Genomic DNA, 12,956 nt, shown 5'->3' with positions numbered 1-12,956 from the left:
AGCGCTTAATGGTTTTTGAGCCTGCTCTCCGGATTGACTGCCCTTCCATGTCTTGACGTAATGATGGACTGTCGTTTCTCTTTACTTATTTGAACTGTTCTTGCCATAATATGGACTTTGTCTTTTACCTTACCTTGTCACAACACAACTGATTGTCTCAAACGCATTAAGAAGGAAATAAATTCCACAAATTAACTTTTAACAAGGCACAACTGTTAATTGAAATGCATTCCAGGTGACTACTGCATGAAGCTGGTTGAGAGAACGCCAAGCGTGTGCAAAGCTGTAATCAAGGCAAAGGGTGGCTACTTAGATTTTTTGGGGGGTTACTACATGAGTCCATATCTGTTACTTTAGTTGAAAACTGTTGTTCTGATTAAAGAAGCAATAAAACTGGCCTTCTTTAGACTAGTTGAATATCTGGAGCATCAGCATTTGTGGGTTCGATTACAGGCTCAAAATGGCCAGAAACAAAGAACTTTCTTATGAAACTTATGAAGCTATTCCATGCGAGAAATTGCCAAGAAACTGAAGATCTCGTACAATGCTGTGTACTACTCCCTTCACAGAACAGCGCAAACTGGCTATAACCAGAATAGAAAGAGGAGTGGAAGGCCCCGGTGCACTACTGAGCAAGAAGACATTTACATTAGAGTGTCTAGTTGTGCTAACATAATTTCAAAAGGGTTTTCTAATGATCAATTAGCCTTTTAAAATGATCAACTTGGATTAGCTAACACAACGTGCCATTGGAACACAGGAGTGATGGTTGCTGATAATGGGCCTCTGTATGCCTATGTAGAAATTTCATTGAAAATCAGCCGTTTCCAGCTACAATAGTCATTTACAACATTAACAATGTCTACACTGTATTTCTGATCAATTTGATGTTATTTTAATGGACATAAAATGTGTTTTTCTTTTTAAAAACAAGGACATTTCTAAGTGACCCCAAACTTTTGAATGGTAGTGTATATATAATCAATTTTAGAATACGGCTGTATCGTAACAAAATGTGGAAAAAGTCAAGGGGTGTGAATACTTTCCGAAGGCACTGTATATTTTTAAATAATATCATCTTTGAGAACTAACAATCAAAAAAAAGCTTGACAATCAGGGAGAATCGAGAGAAGAGAGAAGAAAACAGCATACAGGGCACATGCCCATAGATTTTGTTCTAAAGTTTGAGCAGAGGAACACAGCATTAGCGATAGCACAATGCATAGAATTGCAGGAAATTGCCAAACTGTAGAATTGCCAGAAATTTGCTTCAAAACGGTTAAATGTTCTCTCAGTTCAATTGAATCATTTGTTGAACAGCAACATTTTCTCTACCAAGATACCTTGACCTTTCTATGTTAGTTTACACTCCTCTTCCAATTGACTGTGGGGAGGTCAGGATAATGAAACTGTCTAGAAAATCTATTCATTTACTTGCCATTATTATTCACCTGATGACATTATTTATTTATTGTTAGCTAACATAAGATGTAGGTCCCTGGGTCGCTGATATGCGTGGGCGGGGGGTCCCTGGGAAAGAAAAGTTTGAAAACTCCTGTGGAAGGATGTTTTGGGCATAAAGCATGTGCTTCTCTGAGGGGATTTGGTTTTAAAGTGTACACTTCTCAGAGGGTCGTTGTGTTACAAGTATGCATTGCTTACGGCCTTTATTTTTAAGTGTACACTACTCATGCACAACTCGGCATGTCTCTTTGTTAGTGTGGACTATTCTAAGGGGACTCTGTTAAATTGTGCATTACTCTTAGTAAGGACCCTGAGTCTAAGCTGTGCGTAGTGCGTAGTAAAACTCTGCTCTAGTCTGGAGGAGCCGGGTTGGGGGTTTAAAGTGAGGAGCTGCTCTGCTCTGAGGGACCCTGTGCTGGGCTGTGACGGGTGACGGTGCGCTGCGCTTCAATACACCAGCTCTTTTGTCCTTCACACTCTGCAGCTCCCTGATAGCTCCTCCCTCCTCCCCCTCCTCCTTTTCCTCATCCTCCATGCTCCACTCCTCCCTGCTCTGCTCTCCCCTCTACTCTGCTCTGTGTTCAGCTGCCTTGGGCCTCCCCTCAGCCTCCCCTCTGCTCCTCGGGGCTAGGCCTGGGAGACATGACTGCACCCTTCCTCTCTGAATGACTGACTGGCTGTAATGTCTGGCTGGACAAGACCCATCAAAAAGCATGTTGGCAATAAAAATGGGGAAGGAATGGTTGGAGAGGAAAATCATCACTAAACGTGTTATTGCTCACTGTGTAGAGAAGAACAGAGACAGAGGGTCTGAAATTATGTTGAATGAGATCAATTCTATCTGGGAATAAGTCTGATCGAATCAAATCAGTTGAATTATATTTGAATCGCAATACTTGTATTGTCTAGGTCTGTGGGACTGTGACCTAGGTAATAGTAGTGCTAGATTGGGAACAGCCGATCGACATGGCTGATTGTCACACCGGGAGAGCAAGGGGAAGGAAACAATGCTAACTGTAAACACCTCTGCATAAAATATATAATGGCTATGAGAAAATGTGAATTGTTCCATGGTTGAATGGCACCTACCTGCTACAGTATGACGGTCGGTGAGGGTGCTACAGGACAGGACATTTGATAAAGATTCATCACTCTCCTTCTGTCCGCTTTGACCTCCTCTCACGTCCCACCACATATTAGCCACCCATTATCCAGTAATTGAAGATCTCCACTTCTCCATGCAACCCTGCAGATTCAGAATACGTGCCTACTCCTTTTGAGAAAGGTAGCTTGGGGTATTACCATAGATAGGTATCCCAGCAGTAACACCCAACACAGCCAAAGCCTGAATGAGAAATGAGGTAAACTCATAACGTAGCCTATACACAATAAAAAACAGAATGTAGCTAGCTACACAGCCAAATGTAATGTAGTGAATAAATAGGTGACCTAACGGTGTGAATGTATAGATATAGTTATCTGGAGAGGAGACAGAGCTAGCCTCAGACACCGGGTCACTGCATGCCATTGGTGCTCTCGCCGACACATCATCAATCACGTCACTGTGCTGGCGTTGTGACGACTGGATGTCTGGCGGCGGCGTCTTTAACTCTAGTGTGATGACACTACAGAGGGCCACGGTGACTGGTGAATGTTTTACTGTGGGTTAGTGCACTGGTTAGTTCCTTGCAAATGAAGGCATGACGCTCAGCTCGCCGTGTTTTAGATGTGGGAGGCCACGCATGCTCAGCATTATATGAAGTTTATTATACCGTTATAAATGATTATACTCCCATTCAATTAAAACATCTACTCAACCCATGGATCTTCCCAACCCTTTCAATATACTGTAGGACTAGGCAGGCAGATTGAAGAATGGAAGAAAAACCCATTAAACTGAATGGTTATAATGTTGTCTGGGTGTGGATCCACATGGGAAAGTTCTATGAAACACATACATACCTGGATGGTTTTTATTTTCTGGTTGTTCTCGTTAGAGAGGTTCTGGAAGCGGGCCAGTTCAGCCAGGCTGTAGAGGCTGCGTTGTCTGAAGTATTTCACCACAGCTCTGTGCATCCTCTTCTGCAACAAAGAAAGCTAGGAGGGTGGGGGAGACAGGGAGAAAGAAGGAAAGAAGGAAGGGAAAGGAAAAGAGAGAAAAAGGAATTGGTAAGGCAGGAGAGGAAATTAATGGCAGTGTTCAAGAAGAATGATGGAGGGGAATAGAGAACGCAGTCAATAGCCCATTCTGCAGTACACGGGCCTGACAGGAATTTCACAGTCTCTTGGTTTCTCTGCTCACTCGTGTGCAGTCATCAGAATCCAGTCACATCTGGCTGCCAGGATGGGGGGTTAATTTTCTCTAAATGCTTCAGCAGTTTTGTTCTAGCCGAGGCAAACTCTGTGACTGCAAAGCTGATGAGTAAAATATTTCTACTTCACCCAGTTTAACTTTATACCAATCCCCTCAAGACATATTTTACACATACACACAGTCATGAACCCCCCACCGAAACTAGAAATTATTCCTAGTCTATTGGAAAGACATGCTGCTCGCTTTATTATTTGAACACAGTTTCAAGCAAAAGGGTTTCTTTCAATTCTGATAGATGCCATTGCTTTTTCTTCCTCCCTCCATTTCTCTTCTCTCCCTACAAAGCTTATCATTGCTTGGCAATGTGTTCCCCAGTGCATAGAGAAACTAAAGCAAATTAGCTCAGCCATCAACTGCTGAAGGAAAGACAATAACAGGAATGCTCTTTATGGCGTACCCTGTTAAAAACCTGTGCAGAGAACTCCATCCACATAAACAAAACAATGCTTAAATGCAGTGATAAGAGGACACTTACATGAACCATAAAGTAACTGATCCTATTGGAGGAGAAATAACACAAACCATGTTTAGGTTAACACTTGAGGAAAAGTGTTTGGTTGGAGCATTGAAGCATTTAGCTATTTGCAGGTGATTCAAAAAATAAACCCAACGCTAACATGAACTTACTATTTATGTCAACTAATTACAAATGCCTACATTCAGAATGTGTACGGTGTCTTAACAATGGGTGAGGCATCTGTGTGAGTACAATGTCTTATTACCATGGTGCTACATGTGTTTGTATTATAACAGGCCAATGCCTGTAAACCATGGTTTGATGAGTCAGAGCTTCCATTGGCTCCCTCTGCTGAATATCTAACATTTTACCGGCTCTTCAAACAACTGAGAACTTGTAACATGTTTGGAGGGAGTCATGTCATTCCTGTACACAGTATTGCTATGGGCTGTCAAACAATGTCTGCCATGATATGATCCCACCAGTGTGCTGTGTCCTTGGCAACTAGTATTTCTTCTCTGTTAGCCAGCTAGCTACTATGGAGAAAAAAAAAACGTGTCACATTGTGTATTGAGAATGGCAACTGATAGAAATGAGATTGGCAGAGGGGTATGAAAATCAGCAAATCAATCAAAAACCAACAATTCACTACATTACCTTAAATCTGTTTTGTATTTTTAATGAGAAAATTTGAGATTTTGGTTACCTAGGTAAACACATTAATAAGTCTACATTTTTAAAAACAACACTGAGAAACATTGTCTATTCTATAATGATAGTCAATTTAAGTAAATTACAGGCATATTATCAAGCTTAATTTGGGTAGAGAACGTGAATGCTGGGACGGTGGTGCTATTCTAAACCTGTCTAGAGTTTGAAACAAACAGAAATGGTTGAGGGAGGCTGAATCCAGAGTAAAAGAAAATCAGGCTTTGATCATGAGCGTGGAGAATCCTGTCCACAGGATTTTATTTCTGCATGCATTTCTCACTTGATAACATTCATGCAGTCAGATGACGAATTGCTCAAGTAAAGGTATTAGTCATTTTGGGAAACAAATCATGTCTATTGCTTATTGCCAGTGCAGTGCCGGGCAGTGCATGTTTTATTTCCTGGTTAGGCTATAGAATATGGTTGTCATCTGCAATTCCTCTCAAGATCAAAGTTAAATTGCGTCCCGGACCATAAAGACCAAAACGATTCTGTAGTCTCACAACTATTCAATACCTTTGGGAGTATAAGTTGTTCTGTAGTTTCTCATTTAAAACCTTTGGGAGTATTAGCATTGCAAGTGCATTCTCTTTTTCTATTCTTTACCTGTGCTTGCTATGGTTCTCTCTCCCATTGACCACCTAGTGAACAGAAGCTAATGTGTAACATAAACATAATGAAACATGTCACCTTGGAACACCTTGAAAGACAATTCATGCAAACGCATAAAGACTAAGGATGCATCCGAAATAGCACCCTATTCCCTTTATAGTGCACTACTTCAGACTAGAGCCCTATGGGCCCTGGTGAAAAAGTAGTGCACTATAAAGGGAATAGGGTGCGATTTCGGATGCATCCTTATTCAGAGACCCATTCAAGACTGCATAGTGAACTTAGTTTTTATGCGTTTGCATGAATTCCATCCACCCATCGACTCTCTCAACTCCCCCTTGGCAGAAATACTACTATATCACATCCATAATCCTCCTACACTAAAGTTATCGCATTAAGATCAGATTACTGCAGTAACCTCCTCATTGGTTGCCCAACTAAAACCATCCAAAAATAACTGACCGTGCAAAGAAACAATCCAATCAACTGGCAAACTGAATATAATATACACTTAACGCCCAGTTAATTAGGTATACCACCCCAATCACAAAAATGAATCGCTCCTACAGACAGTGAGTCACTTGGCTTGCTATATAATGCAGGCAGACAGGCATCGAGGCATTCAGTTACTGATCGATTGAGCATTAGAATGGGCAAAACAAGTGACCTAAGCGACTATGAGCATGGAATGATCGTCGGTGCCAGGCACGCCGGATCCAGTATCTCATAAACGGCAGTCCTCCTGGGCTTTTCACGCATGACATTGTCTAGGGCTGCGAAAACAGCTCGTTGATGAGAGAGGTTGAAGGAGAATGGCAAGAATCGTGCAAGCTAACAAACAGACAAATGAAGGCGCAGTACATATGTGTTGTGCAATACGGCATCTTGGAATGCACAACTCTTCGATCCTTGTCACGGATGGGCTATTGCAGCAGATGACCATACCAGGTTCCACTCCTATCAGCTAAAAACAAGACGAAGCGGCTCCAGTGGACATTGAGGAGTGGAAAAACATTGCCTGGTACGACGAATCCTGGTTCCTGTTGCATCATGGACCCATCCTGCTTGGTGTCAACCGTACAGGCTGGTGGCGGTGGTGTACCGCCATCCAGTTTGCAGTAACTGTGTGATGCCATCACGTCAGCATGGATAAAACATCCTTGTGGACCATTTCCGACTTGTAGAATCCATGACCCGAAGAATTCAGGCAAAAGAGTGGTCCGACCTGGTACTAGATGAGTGTACCTAATAGACTGGCCGGTGAGTGTAATTTCATATCTTATCATATCATGATTTAAATGTATGATTCAATGGTCATTAAAAAATGCCTCTGTTTGGTTCCTTTTGTCAAACACACACACAGCCTCCCGCTTGGCGATCATGAAGGCATTCTTAAGTTCTCTGTACTCATGGGCCAACTCAACCTTCTCTTTAAGGGCTACCTTTAGGTCAGCCTACAACACACACAGAGAAACACAAGTTCAGTTATACTTTTTTTAAACCAGGTTTCACATATCTTGATAACAAGGTTTCCTGTCACATCAAGCAGTTGACAGGGCTTATGAGAATGGTCACAGAGAGTATTGGGGAGACATGGCAGGTTGCAGTTTTCTAAGTGAGTACAGTATGCCTGAGGAGTTCCATCATGGTGGTTGGTTCCATCAAGCCCTAGTGGAGGAGAGCTGCTACAGTTCTACGAAAGAACAACACATGCTGTAGCAGAAGTTATACTGTACTTAATACTGTACACGTTGGATGTCAGATACTATATAAGTCATCAAAGATATGGATCACTGTCCCAGGTTGGGCCTACAGACAGGAGTGATACGCATTCTTATGATCCCATAGGCCTGGGAGTGAAGTCATAGATTTATGTATTTAGGAAATACTGTATACTCAGCATTATGACGAGCTTACAATTGATTTCCAATAACATATTTTGTCATAGGTTGTTTAGGAGATGGAACGTGTACATGTCTGTGAGACTGTCTCTGTATGTGCTCGTAAGTGTATACCGGTGTACGTGTGAGTCTTACAAACTAGGGCACACAGGGACAAACACAGACAATTAAACTGGACACTATTCGGGGGAATCAAGCAAATAAATAACAATCTCTCTCTCTCTTTCCTCTTCTCGCCACTCCTCCCCCCCTGTATCCTGGTGCCTATCTCGACTGCACTGTACTATACTGTACCTGCAGAACGAAGGAACATAATGAAGTGTGTCTCTGCAGTAAAACACAACAGCAGCAGCACTAAAGTGATGAGTTTAACCCAGCAGAAAGAGAGGGAGAGAGACGGGCCGTAAACATGACAAATGCCTGCTATTGATTTCAGGTTTAATTACAGCAGGCAAGGCATGCAGCACTACTGACAAAGCCCATCTGATGGGTGCTGTTTTCTGAAGTGTAAATTGAACAAATTACACTTCATTGCCCATAAGAAACTGATGGCGTCTGCGGTTTGTTTGCATTGTTTACTTTATCCACAGTGACTACGTCGAACGTCAGCTAACCGCTTGATTAAATTAACGAAGGACGACACTGTGTTGATGGTGGAAACGCTTCGGAAATGTTTGGGTTTGGGGACTGGAGATGGCAGCCAGCTTACCTGCAGGACAACAAGACAAGCTGATTCCATTTAATTTCATTTAAACTGACTCAGTGTTACTCTTTGTTAATGTGTCTACAGTATATACAAGCAACAGAGGTGAATTATGTTTGTTGATGCTGAGGAAACCCGATGAGCATGCCATCAAAAACACACACACACACACACACACACACACACACACACACACACACACACACACACACACACACACACACTCCTCCTCTGAGCTGATAGCCATGCTAATTGGCTCTACCTGACAGTTAACATCCCAACAGTCAACATCCATAGTGACCTCCAGGGCCTTCCAATGATATGAGGTCAGCATCTTTCTCCTGTGTAATTTCATATCTCAAATGTGTCCAGCCATTACAGTGTGTGCGCCATTCTCTGAGTCACGCACGGCGGTTCCCAAATGCTTAGTGTGCTTATTATGTTACGCTAATGTGGATATTATGTGAGTGCTTTATATTGAACCTAATGATCAAAGTAACCCATTTCCTTATAACGTAGCACTCTCTCTAACTCTTGATCTTTTCATTTGGTGAGAGGGACTATAGGTCTATTGTTGTTTCCATTTGATTTCTTCAAGTGAAAAAGGCTAGAGCTCTTTTTGCATGACTGCCTTTTATCAGGCTAATGGGACTTGTATCTATAAGGAAGACTTCCTAATTCTTAAATTGTCTCACGCCAACAACTTCTTTAAAAGTTGCTGCGCTCGCGGATGCATGGCGGCCTAAGCTCCATTGCCTTTTCTTGTTTTGAACTAATGCATTCTTGATCACCGTTTAATGAAACTCTATACCACATGGCGATTTCACATTAGATAAGCCATGTGAGACTCCCATCAGCCACGAGGCCCTGGCTGGGCTGATCATCCTATCCTGCATGCTGTAGATGAAATCCTTACAATGTATAAGGCTTTAAAACAAAGCATTTAAATATCCAATAATGTACAAGACAGAAAATCTAGTATTTTTTTCCCCCACTCATATTCTTTTTGAGGTGAATACCAAAAAAATATTAGAATGATGAAAAGGTGTTTTTATCACTGTGCTGTCAATGGTGTGAGGTTGAAAATAATAGCCTTGTGTTGAAATTATTATGATGTTTTAACATACAGGTAACTGAAAACGGCAAATGTCTAACCAAGAAAGATTCACCAATACAGGAGAGACCTAAAACCACTCATCAGTTATTTGTGACTCCTATAAAATCAAATAAAAAGATTGGCCTTGGCTTGTAATTTTAATTGCTGTTGTTGTCTTCTCACAACGGATTGTGGTGAGTAATTCTACTGACGCTAATCCACAAATAACTACACAATAAGCTGAAGACCCTTTCAGACTTTCTCTTGTGTTTGTTACCAATATACAGTACCACTCTGAAAACAAAACATTTTTAGTTTCAAGCACTCAGCCTACCTGACGTTAAAACAAGTGGCAAGTCAACATTTCAGGGGAATCAGAATTGTACATGGTCTCAAGAGATAAAATCCACAATTCCAGCTAAATGCTCTGTATTAGGAATAACAGTGATACTAAAGTCAAATACAGTGAGTACAACATAAACCAAACCACCTTGTATTCAACCAAATGACCCAGTGTTTAGTTACCTTGGTTTCCTCCATTTTCTCCTGTCTGGTTGTGAACAGAGTAGTATGAGTTTCCACTGTTGGCTCCATCCGTTGTTGACAGTTGGTGATATCACGTTCCAAGGTGTTCATGATCAACATAGCTGTTTGGTTTTGAAACTCTACGGCATCAAAGACGAACCTGATAAATGTGAAATACAGGTGAACGGCAATCAATTGATTTGGAATAATGCCAAGCTGATTCCTGTGGCGATATCAATGATGGAAAAGCCAAGACTTCAAAGTTAATAGTGACGCTTCACGCTCTGAGAACAGCATGAATCAAACTAATACATTCAAGCTTTCCAGGGTCTCTGGTGCAACAGGCTTACAATGATAATAAATTCCAAATACTCTAGATAGGGTAGAAGGCCTATTATATTATATTGGCAGAACAGAGGGTGGTTGTGAAGAGAGGAGAGATTCTCACTGTAGTTCTTCAATGACATCTGGCATAGCGGCTGCTGTTTCCTCCATGTGAGGGCCTGTTCTGTACTCTTTGGACTTAGCACTGAGGTCTGCGATCCTACTCAAGGCATGGTTAAACCCTTCGGTAACAGCTTGGTGTAATTCCTATCAATGATAAATGAAAAAAGTCCAACCCACCTTCTGATTCAAAATACATGACCTTATAACTTGAAAATTATGCATGTCTATTAGATGTAATAGATGTTATGGAATGTGTTGTGCTATCCTTTACATTTCTCCCTATTTTGAAAATTAAACACAGTGGTAAGTGACTCTGTGTAAACCCTTGCTTTATCATACCTTGACTGAACACAACAAACTGAAGTGTTGTTGTGTTCCGTAGGAAAATCACTGAGTTGCTCCCTTAAACTTCACACTTTCTGAAACAGAGAAATTAATAAGCAATTGAATTTGAAATACTCAACATCTCTCACTAAAATAGAAATACAGTAAACTGAACATAAAATGTTAGATTAGCTCAGATTTATCATTGTAACGGTTTTTCCGTTTCAATTTCCAGTTGTTTTGTAGCTGATAACGCCTACCTCAAATTCCTTATGAAATTCCCATCTGGCGTTTTCTGTGTTGGTTTGCTCCTGGTGTAATTCTGCTTCAATAGTTGTTCTTTTATCCTGAAATACAGTTTAAAACTGAAGAAACTGTTCTACACAACGAATCATATCAGTCTCTTGTCATACTGTTTTTATAACACACCTGAGAGTAAAAAGATACTCGACAGAACCAACCCGTGAAACTCAAAACTGTAAAGAAAACAGACAGAAGAGATTTACCTTCAGAATGGCCAGGGCTTTCATCTCGCTCGTCTTTCTTAGGATTCTCAGTCACTTTCTGAGGAGATACTGATGTGCTGCATCAGTAACACTAGTAAAGAAGCCCATTCCATCATTGTACATGGATCTATCTGAATGTCTATCTTCAAGTGCTCCTTTCCTTTCACAAACCCAACTTGTTAGTGAGTCTCCATGCATGGATGAATCTCTAAAAGTACGTGCTTATTTCACTGACAACTAGTGCAGATTATGTGATCGGCAATATCTAATGGTCAAAGCGCTGAATCTAAACATTAGATGTGTCCATAAGGATATGCCACCTCTATATCTAGGATGGATTTACTACAGGTTAGAGTGCATGGATGTCTAGCTAAGTGCATGGCTCCTCTCACACATACTCGCATCCTCTGCTCCACCATGAAGGTCTTCTGCTCCAGCTCCTCCAAGTTGACCTTGGCATTGGGGTGCAGCGTAGCCATCTGCGACAGCTCCTCCTTAGCCTCTGCTCTCCGGTCCTCATTCACACTGAACTTCTGCTGCATGTGCTTCCTGTTCTTCTGAAGCTGCTTCTCTGCCTGTTCACTGAATGACACACACAGAGACACACACTCGTACGTAGGTACACACACATACAGTGCCTTGCGAAAGTATTCGGCCCCCTTGAACTTTGCGACCTTCTGCCACATTTCAGGCTTCAAACATAAAGATATAAAACTGTATTTTTTTGTTAAGAATCAACAACAAGTGGGACACAATCATGAAGTGGAACGACATTTATTGGATATTTCAAACTTTTTTAACAAATCAAAAACTGAAAAATTGGCCGTGCAAAATTATTCAGCCCCTTTACTTTCAGTGGCGCAAACTCTCGCCAGAAGTTCAGTGAGGATCTCTGAATGATCCAATGTTGACCCAAATGACTAATGATGATAAATACAATCCACCTGTGTGTAATCAAGTCTCCGTATAAATGCACCTGCACTGTGATAGTCTCAGAGGTCCGTTAAAAGCACAGAGAGCATCATAAAGAACAAGGAACACACCAGGCAGGTCCGAGATACTGTTGTGAAGAAGTTTAAAGCCGGATTTGGATACAAAAAGATTTCCAAAGCTTTAAACATCCTAAAGAGCACTGTGCAAGCGATAATATTGAAATGGAAGGAGTATCAGACCACTGCAAATCTACCAAGACCTGGCCGTCCCTCTAAACTTTCAGCTCATACAAGGAGAAGACTGATCAGAGATGCAGCCAAGAGGCCCATGATAACTCTGGATGAACTGCAGAGATCTACAGCTGAGGTGGGAGACTCTGTCCATAGGACAACAATCAGTCGTATATTGCACAAATCTGGCCTTTATGGAAGAGTGGCAAGAAGAAAGCCATTTCTTAAAGATATCCATAAAAAGTGTCGTTTAAAGTTTGCCACAAGCCACCTGGGAGACACACCAAACATGTGGAAGAAGGTGCTCTGGTCAGATGAAACCAAAATTGAACTTTTTGGCAACAATGCAAAACGTTATGTTTGGCGTAAAAGCAACACAGCTCATCACCCTGAACACACCATCCCCACTGTCAAACATGGTGGTGGCAGCATCATGGTTTGGGCCTGCTTTTCTTCAGCAGGGACAGGGAAGATGGTTAAAATTGATGGGAAGATGGATGGAGCCAAATACAGGACCATTCTGGAAGAAAACCTGATGGAGTCTGCAAAAGACCTGAGACTGGGACAGAGATTTGTCTTCCAACAAGACAATGATCCAAAACATAAAGCAAAATCTACAATGGAATGGTTCAAATATAAACATATCCAGGTGTTAGAATGGCCAAGTCAAAGT

Source organism: Oncorhynchus mykiss, chromosome 28, assembly GCF_057628025.1.
Source record: "Oncorhynchus mykiss isolate SJ-2025 chromosome 28, ASM5762802v1, whole genome shotgun sequence".
Classification (NCBI taxonomy): domain Eukaryota; kingdom Metazoa; phylum Chordata; class Actinopteri; order Salmoniformes; family Salmonidae; genus Oncorhynchus; species Oncorhynchus mykiss.
The sequence above is the reverse complement of the archived record's forward strand: the minus strand, read 5'-3'. Positions refer to the sequence as shown.